Below are 14659 nucleotides of genomic sequence, written 5' to 3'. Positions count from 1 at the left end.
CACATGAACCACACACCATAGGCTGCTACACATGGTCTACTCCACCTTCATTTTGATGAGGAAATCTACTTTTCCAGCAAATAGAGGCTTCAAATCTTGGCATGTAGCTCTCTATCATGATAGACTCTTATACTCTAAATTTCTTATTGAAACAAGTACTTTACAAACTACAGACTCACTTCACCCCAGATTTAAAATTCTCTTACAGTAGAAGCTAAACCTGCACAGCAATGCCTAAAGCTAGGTATACACACCAGTTTAAAGATTTTAAAAGATTTTTTAGAAAGGAATTTGCATAAGAATGAACAGGAGATTAAGTCAGATACTTCATATGCTGATATTAAAGCAAGAGCTAAAGGGAGCATCTATTGCAATAAAAAATGCTGAAGGCACTTGGATGGCTTCTTTCACCCAGGATCTCTGGGATTTTTTAATTTAAAATCATTTCATCTGAAAGTGCGTGCAAAACTGTTACCCCATTCAAACACCACCACTACAAAGGTGCTACACAGGAGACATTTAGCAACAGGGAAGGCAGTTTAGAATCAAGCAATGTATGTTTTATTAACGAGCTGCACCCTGTTAGCTCCTCTCTGCAACTCCAGAGACACGGCGTCAGAGACGGGTGGGAGACAGGAGTATTACTTGAAATTACACTATGGCCTTGCAAAACCCAGCAACGAGGCCCTTTGCAAAGAGCAGCTCTCCTCCCAAGGTCTGCAAGTAGAAACAGGGGAAGGGCTGGGTGCTCAGCCACCAAAGCTCCTCTTGGGCCAATGCTCTGTGCAAGAGGGAGAGCATTTGTTGTCACTTTCCTGCAAACAACAGGTTTCTGATGAGCACAGAGAAGACAATTTTCCTTCGTGTTTACCATCACATAAGCTGCTAGAAGAGCAGAATACAGTGGACTTGTATTTCTCTAACTTTCTAGATGCCTGGATCCCTTCTTGAAGCTTACCAAGTGATAGAGCTACAAAAGGCAGGTCTCCCCCAACACTACGCTGCACTAGTCAACACAGCAGTTTTGGAGAAGGTTCAGCTCCTTGGTCCGAGAACCTGGTTTGTTTGAACCCACTCCAAAACCTTGTGTTCCTAACACTGATATGATGCTAAAAATCAAAGGTGCTTGGTGGCACCTCACAGAAAAACAAAGAACAAGCTGTTCCTTTAATTTTTTTTTTTTCACTGATGATCTCACTCTTTACAACAAAACAGTACAAACAACTTTTTTCTTCCTTTATTGAGGAAAATTATAAACAAAAAGATTAGCAAAAAAGAGCTGGAAGAGAAGGAAAAGGCTCTTGCAGCCTTTAAATGCTCCATAAAAGCTACCAACCCAGCAAGTCATATCAAGATTTGCCCCAGGAATTTCAAAGTTGAGTTGAATATACTTGAACAGTACACAAGAGAACACACTGGCACCAAATCCCTCTTCTGTGCCTTCAGCAAGATTTGTCAGTCCTAGTCCAAATGCAGAGCCAGAACAAGCAATTTCACTTCATACTTTAGCATATGTCAGTTTTAGGACCATGCAATTTAAAAATGCAACTCTTCAAGGATCAAAACAGCTGAAGGTAATTCTCTAGCATGCATACACACTCCCCTTTATTTCCATCTCACCTTCAAGCATGAACATTCTGAGGAAAGAAGACAAACACTAGCAAGTGTTAAGTCAGCTTAAAACATAATACTAATTTTTTTGTATCAATCACTACTTCTCACACTGTCTTCATCTCTCAGGGAGATATAGAAGAGTTCGAAGTAGAACGAAAAGTATTTGCCAGAAAACAGCCAACTACCTACTCGCTGCCAGCAGTTCAAGGTAGTTGACTGTTCCTTGGCTTGACCAAACTCTTGCAGCAAATAATTACAGCTCTTTCCCATTCCCCTGCCCTGGGGGTACCATGCTGCTGCTCTTACCTGCAAAGCATTACTTAGCACCTTGCAAAAGTATGAAAAACTTGCATAAAGAAAGACAAATGAGACCTTTAACCTACATGCACATTTTGTTGCAATTAGCAGTGCTACACAGTAGAGCATGGGTCTTCCTCAAGGCTGAGGTGCTCACGTGGTTGTGGGGAAACAAGCAAGGATGGTGTCTACCATGGAAGGTCTCAGTTACAGAAGGGACAACCAGAGGGGCTGCAGACAGTAACAAGAGTGGACATAAAAGTTGCACCAAGGCAGAAAATGGTGCCAAGATTGGGGAAGCTGCTGGAAGTAGCTGGAGGTCACCACAGATTTTAACACATGCCTTTACATGAAGGACTTGATCCAAGGCCAAACATTTCTGTTTCTCTTTGGCATGTCTATGTACATCCACGGCTCAAGTGTTACAGAAGTGTCCCTCTTGGGATAGAGAGAGAAGAAAAAAAGAGGAAAGAAAATAACTAAGTGGAAAATTAAAAAAAAAAAAAAAAGGCACCAAGATAGGGAAGAGGAGAAGACAAGTTTAACATAAAAATAAAAATGGAACCACGGAAGAAAGTTGTCTGCTCTGGAGCCTGAAGACAAAGGTGGGTGGCTTTAATTCTCAGCTGAGGTTACTTTTCCACTGCAGGAAGCCAAGCTATTGTTCAGAAAATCAGACTGTGTTTTATTTTATTTATCTTAAAATAAGAAGGAAAGTGCTTAAATTTTACTTGTGTGCCCTAGGGCCATTTTGCTTTTTGAAAGCACAGTGCAACTGAGCATAAATCCATTAACTTGTTTACCAGGAAACCAAATTTTTTAAATTATCACATGATGGTCTTTAGCCAACTGAAATGCAACTAATTATAACTTTTTTTTAAAGCAAGTAATAGCTTTTTCCCCTCTCTGAAGGTCTCTTCTTTGACATAACCTCATGAAAAGACTCTGGCAAAAGGAATCAGAATCCTGTGTCTCCAGAGAGCGGAACAGGCCCCCTCCCCAGGGCACAGAGCAGCAGCTTTCCCATCCAAGCATAAATACGACTTTAGCAAATGTTGCAACAACTTCAAAAGAGGAAAAACTGCCCAAACAAGCAAGCATGTCTAAAGGGTAATGATCCACAAACTACTACATAGCAGTACTACATGCTACCATGCACTACCACTAGGAGATGTCCCCATCCAAGTCCCTCTGCCACTGATTTGCACAAAAAATGTCCCACAGAAACAGCTCCCTTCACCCACAAGCTACAGAAAGACTTTGAGACCATGACAAACAGCCTGGACAAGGTTTCAAGGTACTGAAACTCTTCTCTGAACTATGCTTTGTCACATTTTTCCTAGGTTTGTAGCACCTGGCAAGGTGGCCAAGGTCAAGCCCCGAGCCTGAAGAGAGAGGGACCAGACAGAAGCAGCACATCAGTACGGCCACTCCGAGTACCTGCGTCAGACTGCAAAAGGGCTGAGTAGGGCTGGGCTCTTACCTTGCTTCTTTAATCACAATTAAAACCACTGCTTCCTTTCAACCTTTTAACTCCTTAGCCTTTACAAAGCACATTTACATCCTTTCCTTCAGGAGCTGGGCTGATGCAGAGACAGTAAGAGCTGTGACTTTTCTTATTTAACTGCACAAACTCAGAAATTATGACATGGACTGAATCCTCAGCATTAGCAGAACTAAGACTGGCCCCAGTTACTCCAAAGTGATATCACAGGGGAAGAGAAGGAAAAAAAACAAAAGCAAAAACAAACACAAAACCAACACAACTCATCTTCAAAAATTAACCCTTCCCCTGCTGAAAGTCTGAGCACTTCCTGGATTTCTGGAAGTATCTGAGAAACCACTGATAGGAATAGTGATGTTGCAAAGTGATGCTTACAGCAGTCCTGAAAGAATGAAGAAATATTCAAAGCATTTAATAAAAACAAAGCATCACAGGTCTTTTGTTATTTTCTTTTTTTCTTCTTGAAGTTAAAAGGTCAACATGGGACATCAATGAGCCTAAAATCCAGAATAACTCCTACCTGCTTTGTGATGACTTTGAAAGCACTGTTTTACTTGGGTCTCAACTACCCTGACCTTTGGCCATTTTGTCTCTGGCATCAACTAAATGTTATGGAGACAACTACCATTTTACAAACCCATTTGGGACTGGCTCCGGGTAAAGTACAAAACACTCATGTGTTCATCAAATGTAACGAACAAGAAATGAACATGAAAATGAGAAAAACATACTAGGAAGGGAACCCTTCTTAAGCAAAATATTTTCCAGTGTTTTCCATGAGCTATCAGCAATTCTTAAATAGTTTCAGAATTATGAGAAAACTCTATCTAGTACTAAATTAAACACTGGTAACAGGTCTTCCATATGAATTGCACATAGCTTTTTGTCTGTAGCAGCTAATAAATTCAGCAATGCCCTAAAATCACTTAGAATTAAAAAGCTACCTTTTACAGCTCCAAATGAAGCCAGGACATCTCTACAGTGTGGCACTTCATGCATTGTGTACTACAGAGCCCTGTGTCTTATACACAAACCAGCAGAAGCCAAATCAGTTAAGCACTGCTTCAGATACTTTGGCTAAGATTAGCATTTAAAGCCCTTACAAGGCAGGTGCTGCCCTACACTGCCCAGCTCTGAGGAGTGTGCTCAGAGATGGCTCTTGATCAGCACAGGGTACTCCCAGGCTCTCAGGAGAGCTGAACCTCCCACAGGAACGTGGGGTAGATCTCTGTGCTGGTGGTGTTCTCTCAGATGCCAGCTCCCATGAGCTGGAGATATCTAAGCTGGTGATCAGTCAGAAGTGAGGTTTCCAGACCTCACAGATCATATCACATTACCAAGGCAGAGAAATACAACACAAAAGTGTCCTGTCCTGTGGGCTGCCAGTGAACCCGTGTCAGCTCTTCCTCACGTTGTGCCAGGAGATGCTGCCATCCAGAACGCACCTACTGCCTACACCATGCCTGAAAACTGCCTTCAAACCTCACGCAGTAACTCCAGGGGAGGATGAAGGAGCTCTTCTGTGCAAGTGGTACCAACGCACCATTAAGTTGGATGCTTACACAAGAAAGGAATTTTCCTGAGGGAAAAAACTCTAAATACTTAGAAGGACAGAATTTACACAGCATGTACAAGATAAAACATTTAATTGCAGACTGAAGGACTCAGGGAATGATATCCAAAAGAACAAGCACACTGCGTAAAGATTGGTTCACACTGCTGAGCAAGATACAAGCAGGAAAATAGAGATGAAAGCGAGGCACAAGTCTTTTAATAGTGAAGGTCAAGCCAGAGCACAGGACAGATGGGGACAGACAGTATAAGGATGGAAAATGAAGAGGATGTGCCATTTCTTTCTTGTCAAGCAGGACAGCAAGGCAGTGACTGTGCTGCTGTGCACTCAGACTCCGAGCTCAGGAAGCACTCTTTGCTAGCAGGGAGACGTTACCAAGGGACACTGTGCTCAGGGCTCTCAAGCAGGCTCTTAACAGTGAGCTTTCCAGCCAACATGATGAAAGTAAAAGGACGATTATTTGGTACTCACATCATGAATTGTTTTTATCACTATTCCAAGACCCATTCAAGAGGCTAACTCTATCAGGAAATCAGCAGTCTGAACTTAAAGAGATGGGAAGTGGCACCCAGCAGCTTTCAAGATGAATTACGATCTTTTTGGGTGTAGGATGTCATCCTGTTCCTGAAATGAAGGTTTAGAGTAGGGAGGGACCACCCTCTCTCTACTGCTAGGTCAGTCCCTTTTGTGATACTTCTGCAGTTAGATGAGCCAGTGTTCCCAGGCATTGAAAGAGACCTTGAGATTTAGTGCTAGGCCAAACACATACAAGGGACTTCCACTGAGCAGCCTTGACATTTCAACTTCTTTGAAAACTGGAGGCAGCTGCTGAGATTTCATTTTTAGCCATCCAACCTTCTGTTTATTTTTTGAAAGATTTCCAAAATATTTCCAATTGCACCTGGTTTTACTCTTTCTGTATAACTAGCATAATAGTCAACAATCAAGAAATACTGTAGCGAATTGCACTGTAAGAAGATGTTTTTCCTGTTCAGCTGGGTTCTGAAACCCCTGCATTGCAATAAATTAAAAGTTAAAACAATAGCCCACTGATTCTGAGGGATCCTCCCATTTAAGAAAGATAATAATATATACAGCAGTAACTTCTTTGCTGCCTCCATGCAGCAGAACATATGATAGAAGTTAATCCTGTGGGAACATATTCCTAGCTATTTGTACCCTTTTAAAGTTTATCTTCCTTGCATATCTTCTGATTCTTATCTGCTAAATTTACTGAAAAATCCTGTTTTCTCCAGCTCTATGTGGTCGTGGCCTATCACTTGTCGTTCTTCTTCTAAAGACTCTTTGTCCCTGAGGCCCTTTTTAATGGACAGAAGTCCTAGGCAAAGTGCTTTTAGATCTGTTTGTACAGGAATTTCTGGATCCACTTCCTATTACCCAGTTCCTTAAAGGCATTTGGTTTTTTCTTCAAGATACCATCAGACACTATTGTTTTTAAGCCCATATCCACAAATAGTAGTGAAATTCTCTGGGACACAAAATCCCACACCTCTAAATTTTTTGGGAATTGTCCCAGGTCCTGAATTTATGAACTGAAATGATCTGGAAGGTGACTTCAACCAGCGCATCTCTCCTCCCTGCAGGAAAGTAAAATCAGTTTTATGAGCAATTCCAGCAGTATTTGCATGTTCTGCAGCCATGGTTTTCATTAGACTAGTCCTTTACAGACAATCTACCTTTTATTTTGTTTCAATCCTGTGTCTTTTCCCCTCATAGCTTTGTGTACTGACCAAAAATAAAAAATGGCTTCTGGGATAAGGATGGAATCTTTATAAAGTATCTATACTTGATACAAAAATCCAGTGCAATAAATATGAATTACCAATAACAAATCCTGCCCATTTTTGCTTAAACAAGCTTTTAACCCATCTTCTAACAAGTAGCTTTCAAATATAACCATTAAATGTTTTAACAAATTCTGTTCTAGCAATCAATGCTCCAACCAAAAACAAACCTTCTTAATTTCCACCTCAACACCTTACCACACATTTTAATGCACTTGTCCAGGGATTAGGCTCAAACTATTTCTCTTTCAAGTACCACCAGTTGGGAGCAAGCTGCTCTGATTTCACTGAAGCTGGGGAGCCCTATGCTGGCAAGTTGTCTCACTGACTTCAAGAGGGATATTTGGTGGAGGAAAGGTGATGCAATCCAGCCCTCTGAGTCCATTCAACTCTGCACTTGGAAACTGGCAGTGATGTGTGTTTCCACATACAACTCCATGCTACTTTAAGAGAAGAAAGAAATACACTGTGCATGCTGCAGTTCCCCAGCAATACACAGGGGCACACTGTGGGACACAGCAAAGACCTGGATTTTGCAAAGACCTGAGTGTATTTTGCCTATTTCAAAGCATCTGCAACCACAAGTCCTCAGCGGAAAGGCAGGATAGTGCAGTGATTGGAAACAGGTATGCATAAGTCTTTCTCACTTTCCTAGTGACACAACAAAAACCCACCAGACTAATCAGCAAGCAATGGAAGATCCAAGCTAATTATGTCCAATACCAAGGAAAAACTGACCATATGTTATTCACAATCCCACTCCTTGTAGGTCGTCTTTATTTTTGCCATAATTGTCTCCTGCAATAAATTTAAATAGATTGAAGTTTATGGTCACTTTACAGTTGACTCATATATCAACGTGGAGTTTCTGTCATCTTGTCTACAAGGCTGGTGTCTGTTCATTTTAAATACCTTACAGGGAAGGAAGCATAGTAATTTCATAATTTAACTTTTGATTCAACGCTAATGCATTCTGCAGTGTTTATCTTAAGTCAGCCCAGTATGACTCCAATTACAAGCTCTTCCTACACTCTGTGCTGCAGGAACCAAACGGATGGGCTGAAAGGTCCTGTTCCATGCACTGCTAGAGCAGATTTCACCCTACAGTCCTCAAGTGGCCAGAAGGACAAGGATGAAGAGGGAATATTTATGTCCTAAGTAGCAAGTTGTAAGTGCATGCAAATATGTAAAATTAAAACAACGCAAGTGTTTGCAAACCACATCAGGAAAGAACAAGGATGGAAGGAGAGTAAGACTGGGAGGTCAGCTAAGATGACAGAGAATATCCTGGGGCTACCAGGGCTCTACAGGTATTTTTCAAGCACAGGATACTGGAGCTGATGCATTAAGATGTCTACTAAGGTGTCCACAAGGTCTAAGAAAAGCATCCCCAGTGTCTGTAAGCCTGCAGTAGACAAGAGATAATTTTACCAACATCTGGCAAAAAGACTTCTTGTTTTTACCAAAACGTATGAAATAGGCTCCTTCAACGGAGATGTAAGCCCTCACTTGCTGCACATCTGCTCCCAAAAACTGCAGCCCACAGTGAACTGGTGTCTGCTAAGGAGAAAGCTCATGCTGCACTCCTCCCAGATTTGGGTCACTAAGAGAAGCTCTCCTCTTTGCTCATATCCCTTTTTAAAGACACTTAGAGAAGCACAATGTGTTTGAGGTTTTTATCCTGTTCCTGTAGGTATACCTGGTTTAAACTTACCAACAGAAGGGACATATTTAAAGGGAAGGGAAAGGAAAAACCAGGGAGCAGCACACTGCAGAAGTCTCTTTTGCTTCAGTCATCAGGCAAACACTGGAAAGACTCAGTGAAGGTATCTATATACGACCTCACTCCAAAATGCAGACAATCAATGCCACTGAGCACATAAAAACCAGGGCAAACAGCCCACAGAATATATTTCTATCCTGCAAGTCCTCCCACTGCAAGATTTAAATTACTGACACTGGACTTGCTTCGTAAAAGAATGTAAGGATACAGGAATGAAGGAACAACAGTGAGAACTATGTACACACAAAAAAGATGTACAGAAGATCTGTCAGTATAGTCCAAAGGAGTGCTTTTTAAATCAGCATCAGAGGACCTGCACACAGGTAAGACAACTCCTCAGAAATGCACCCCAATCAGTCCTGCTTCATCCTGTCCCATCACAGCCTAACATTTCACTAGATGGAATTGTCTGCCTTCAAATTTGTCAGATTTCATTCTGTTCCTACCAGTAAGCAGCCTTCAAACACAACTGCATCAGTTGTGTACATTACCAGAAATACAACCACCACTTGCAGATAATTCCCAGAAGAGGTTTGGCAAGTGTGGGGAACTTGCTGGTGCCACTGGGACACCCAGGTCACCTGGTGTGCTCTTAGATGATGAGATCAGGATAAATCTTTAAATGTCTGCACCCTGGGTAAAAACATTCAGGCTTGAAAGTGGTATGGGTTTTTTCTGAGAAAGTCTGTGACATCTGTTTGAACCAAGAGCAGCTCTGTTATATGCTCCTGGCTGCAGTAATTTGCTAGAAGACGTGCAGAAAGGATCACAAAAGAGCATCAACTGAAATGAACTTTCTTAAAAAACCTCAAGCTATCCTGAAACAGCTCTACAAAGCTCTGCAGTCCAGATCCACCTCTTACTCCAAGATTATGCTGAGTCATCTGAACGGAGTACAGTTTGTTCATATTTCTGAAGCTGTTACATAAATAACCCTATTTTCCTTCTTTATTGGAGCTGAGCTCTTTTAAAATATACACTCACAAATATGAAGGGCAAGCTCACCTCCCTACTGCTATCATTAAACAATAACGAGGAGTGTGACTGTTAATCAAAAGCAGACTCCAATATAAAATCCTCTCAAAACCAGACTGGCCCTCGTAAGATATATATCCCTGAAAAGTTCCCAACTGCTGCAATATCCCACTGCAAGCTCCATTAAAAATACAGCTATTGCCACAATCATCCCATGCTTCCTTTGCTAAGTGACACTCCGCTACCTGGTATCCTCCTGATAGATTTGTGCACTACTTCTGCTAAAAATTCTTTTCCATCTTTTACTGAGAACATAGCACAGGCGAGTCCCTCATCCAACAACTGGAACTGACAAGGGTTATACTAAAAAGTTCTAAAACTAAGCGAAGGTGCAAAACCAGTCCCTTATCTCTCTGCTTGTTCCCTAAGATTCTTCAAGGCAAAGAAACTGTCACAATCTTAAATAAAATAGCAAGGAATGCTCGGAGACAAAGGTAATTTCATTCTTCAAAATCTTCTGAAATGCACTTTTTTAGCTGTCTGCTAGAAGTAGTGTGGGCAATGAGTGGTTTTCTTTTTTCTTGTAGCTATTACAGTGGTTTCTTTTTTCTTGTAGTTATTACGGGTGCTATACACCAACAAAGACGTTCTCTGAATTGGGTTCTGCATTCCCTGTTGAATTTTGGAGATCTCCTGACATCATGAGGATGCCAGATATGTGGTTTGCTCATGTTGGATTTTTTGGTGGTGGTGTGCTTCGCTTTTTTTTTTTTTTTAAAGTGTTTTACATATGGGCAAAAAAAAGTCGGAAAAAGTAATAATTCCTTGCAACCACACTTAAATTTGGAATAAAAGCTGTATTAACTCTTGACACAACTTTGCCCTCTGGAGAGATGCAGCTTTGCCAGCCCTAGAGAAGCTCTTAACCTTTAAAACAATGCTTTGTCATAATAATTGTAGCTAGCATAGCAACTTTTAAAGCCAAAAATCCTCAAGGTACCTTCAAAACATATCAAGAGGCTCTATTAAACACAAGACTGAGGTTCCTATAGGGGCTCTCCTTAACACCAAGGAGTCGGGAACAGCTATAGCCCTGCAAGGAAGTGAATGTAAAGAAATGTTTACATCAATGTTTACAAATATGTAAGGGGTGAGTGTCAGGAAGATGGAATTAAGCTTTTTTCAGTGATGACCTGTGATAGGACAAGGGGTAATGGGTGCAAACTGGAGCATAGGAGGTTCAAGGTGAATATCGGGAAAACTTTTTTTCCTGTGAGGGTGACGGAGCACTGGAACAGGCTGCCCAGAGAGGTTGTGGAGTCTCCTTCACTGGAGACATTCAAAAACCGCCTGGACGCCTTGCTGTGTGATGTACTCTAGGTGACCCTGCTCTGGCAGGGGGGGTGGACTGGATGATCTTTCGAGGTCCCTTCCAACCCCTATGATTCTATGATTCTATGAAATGAACCCAAAGGATTCCCAGGATTGGGTTTGAACCTTTCTAAATTTGCAGATTCCTGGAAAATGTTAAGTCAAAATATAGAGATCTTAAAAAAATGCACATATGCTGATGCATTTTTACCCTGCTTTTGTCAGCCACATTACAGGGGACTATAATAGTAATCTGTGTAGTGCTATAGTAGTCAGTGGACCACAGGCTGAAAATCCCTGAATGAGGCCATCAGCACACAGTGGGCCAAAAAGGTAACAAATCCACAGAGATTCAACTTGCATGCACGAAAATGTCCCAGGAACTTGTGATACAAGATGGATGTGGATGTCTCCTGCCATCTGCAAAGGACAGGTCTGAGGGATCAAGTCTCCCAGTGCTGAAAGCTGAAGAGTCTCTCCAGCTAGACAGAGTCCAATTCTGTCTAGGAACAGGTTGATGGAACTATCTCCAAATGCTAATTCCCCATCAGGATCCAAAATAAGGACTGCAATGAAAAATACATGTCAGGTAATATAAATACACATATTTCTGTTTCTTTCTCTGGATAGTAACAGAGACTATGCGATGCTCCTACTCTGATGAGGATGTAGCACCTTGTCTCTTGGGCAACAAGCTCTGCAGTTGTACCTGTGATGTGACACCTCAGAAAGTGGCACAGAATACAGCTTATATTGCCAACTGCATGTGAAACAGATATCCCTTGTAGGAGGGTCACAAAATAATGCTTTGATTTGATTCTTCAGGTCAAGAAGTATTTGAAAAATTTAACCTTTGGAATTCAGCATTTCAATACTGAGCCACTGATGGCAAAGGAAATGGTTCATGAAATGCTGGATCTAGTTTGTGCCTCCAACAGCAGCACATTGGGAAGATAATGGACAAGAGTCCATCAGTACATTTCTTATTTTATTACTCATCTTCACTATAAAGATTCTGCAAGCATCTCCTTGCATGACCTCAGGCACCTTAAAAATGGAGATGATTCCAGCTGCCAGACTGGCCATCTCTACTTCAGAGATCTCTCACTTTTTAATCAAGCATTGAAGCACAGACACATCAGTGAGATTTCCTTCCTCTGCCCACCTGGGAACCCACACTGAGCTGGCTGGCCAGCCACCAGGCCTGCTCAAAGGATGCAGAGGGAATTCCCAGTCTTTTTATGCTGCTCGTTCCCACTCGGCTCCTCAACTCCTTCCCTTACTGATTATAACTGCACCAAAGACCAACAGGACCTGGTTTCCTGCCTGTACTTCCTTCTGAGCCACAAGGTCTCCTCAGAATAAACACCACAGATTTCAAAATAAAAGAAAGGGTATTTCCATGGTGGTTCTTTCCAGACTGATTTAAAACTTGTTCCTTGGGACATTTACCACCATCCAAACTGGCTTTCCCAGAGGGTGACTTTCCTTGGCCTCGGGCTGCAGCAGTGCTGTGATGGAGTGTAGGCACCATTCCCACAGTGGATAGAAGGCTGAAAGGTAGAGCAAACAATGCCCAGGATGGGCACAGATAAGATCACTCTTACAGAAGGCTCTAGCTCTGAGCTAGAGAAGAGCTCAGAGCATCTTCTCATTGAGACAAGCACAGGGTGGAACAAATCTGTTGGATGGTGGCTGGCTCCAGCCAAAAGGCAAAGATCTGGCACACAAAGGCCTTTGGGCTGGGACAGTCACCAGCTGGTGAATTCACGCATCTGCCTCTTGGATGTTCTCTTCTGAGGCTCATCTGGAGGAAAGGGGAGTGCACACAATGATCCCGGGAAGGATGTGAAACTCTTGAAAGCACTAAATCCATGCTGGATTTCCCATCCTATAAGTTCTGGATAAAAACCAAGCAAATCTTAACTTCTACTCTCAGGAAGACAGCCATGCTCTGTCCTCCTACTCTTTCCTGGTTTCTTCATGTCTCTTCTGGAACACTGTGGTGAAGTTTATTTTGGGGAACTGAAAGAAGAGAAAGGTTCCTGCGTCTTCCACTTTTGTTTTATTTTAAAAACTGAGCTTTGAAAACCTTTTCTATGTGAAGTGACCCTGTAGCTTGATCCATTTTACATTTCTTTCCCACTTGCCTGGTTTTCCAGGGAAAAGGAATTATTACCTTACATCCTGTGTCCACTCTGGTAAGTGCATCAGAGATCACCTCTGAAATAAAAGTGTATCCTGGGAGACAGAGCTGTGCCTGCTCCTGTGTTATATACAGGTAAAAAATAAACCCTGAAAGCATGGCTTTCCTTCTTAGAAGATCAGGGAAGGGCAGGGAAACCCATCTGGAGTCTCCAGGAAACCAGCACAGGCCTGACACAGACCCTGGGAGAAGGATGAGTCAAAAATATCCAAACCAAGAGGACCTGGGTGTTTGCTTTCTCCCCTACCTGCAGGTAGCTCCCTCTGGGTCACGTCCCAACAGAGAAGAGCAAAAAGCAACAAAGCAGGGAAGATGGGCAAAGCACAGGAATGAAGTCCACTCAAAAGGCAACTTTAAAAAATATTCTATTTGGTTTTGTTCTCAGCTGGATTGCATGACAAGGTCTTGTTCCAAAAAGGCCTGATCAGGGCACGGTGCAGCACTGCAGCACCTCTGCAAAACAAGGGGATTTTTAGCAGTCATGCTACAGAGCTTCTCCCATCAGGTAACACCCCAGTAGCACTTAGAACACACTTGGCTGGACCTTCCAAGTAGAGGATCTCCTTCCTTACAGGCTGGAGCAAGACGCCTCATACAGCATTTTCTGCAGCTGGGGTGGAAGAGAGTTTTCTGTGGCATCTAAAACCCACACATGTGAGCAGTAAAGGCTCAGAAGCCAGAGTTCCATCACCTTAGATCTGAGGGGCTGCAGGATTGCAACACTGTCATAAATCTACAGTAACTCAGATGACAAAGTGGCAGGAAGGAGAACAGAGTTCAGCTTAGGATCCCTCAAGACAACTGTTTAAATTCTCAGTGAAATAGAATAGAAATTTTTCTTTAATCTTGCCTCAAAATTGCTATTATGCAGTATAATTAATTTTATTAGCCTCAAATTTTTTTTCATGTCTGATTTTTTAGTCATTTTTATGGCCCTTTAATACTATTCTGTGCCTGGGTCTAAATGACATGACAGTTCATTGGCCACATTACATAGAATGAAATCAACCCAAAAAAGGGGACTGATGTCCTTTTGACTTTGATATCATTGTACTGTCATGATTAACAAGAACAAGAATAACTAAACATACACACAAAAAAAATCACTTTATCTTCGTTATTAGTGGTGGATAGTCTAACCAACTCATGCAATATTTCTAAGTCTGTTACTGGATCTCAAACTAAATGCACAGAACTTGGATGACAAAGTAAGCTTAAAAGAGGGAAGTTCCTTAAGTCAGAAATCATCAGGATTTGGCTCTTGGAGCACTACTTTCTGTTCTGTTGGCTTACGGCATGGTAGAAGTACAAATAAGGCAGAACAGAAAGCTTAACAGGCAATGAGAGAAATAACACAACTTATAAGGCACACTCCGTTCATCTGACAATTCCCAGCATTCCATAAGCACCAAAAAGCAATTCAGCCAGTGACCTTCAAAAAACTGGATTTCTTCTTCCAGAGACTGTGTATTCAAGGTCAAAGTTTTGCTAGACTTCAGTCTGCAAGAGTGGCATATTAGCTATTCAGCTG

General features: G+C 41.9%; 1 protein-coding gene across 1 annotated transcript in view; it reads right to left on the bottom strand.

Moving 5' to 3' along the window:
- LOC103768643 (DIS3-like exonuclease 2) overlaps positions 1 to 14659 on the bottom strand; it is a gene marked incomplete at both ends in the record, with an annotated part of 55218 nt that overhangs the window by 15200 nt on the left and 25359 nt on the right. The window lies entirely within an intron of this gene.

This window comes from Merops nubicus, unplaced genomic scaffold (assembly GCF_000691845.1).
Source record: "Merops nubicus isolate BGI_N331 unplaced genomic scaffold, ASM69184v1 scaffold18072, whole genome shotgun sequence".
Taxonomy (NCBI): Eukaryota; Metazoa; Chordata; class Aves; order Coraciiformes; family Meropidae; genus Merops; species Merops nubicus.
This window is presented reverse-complemented; position numbering and strand designations above follow the sequence as displayed.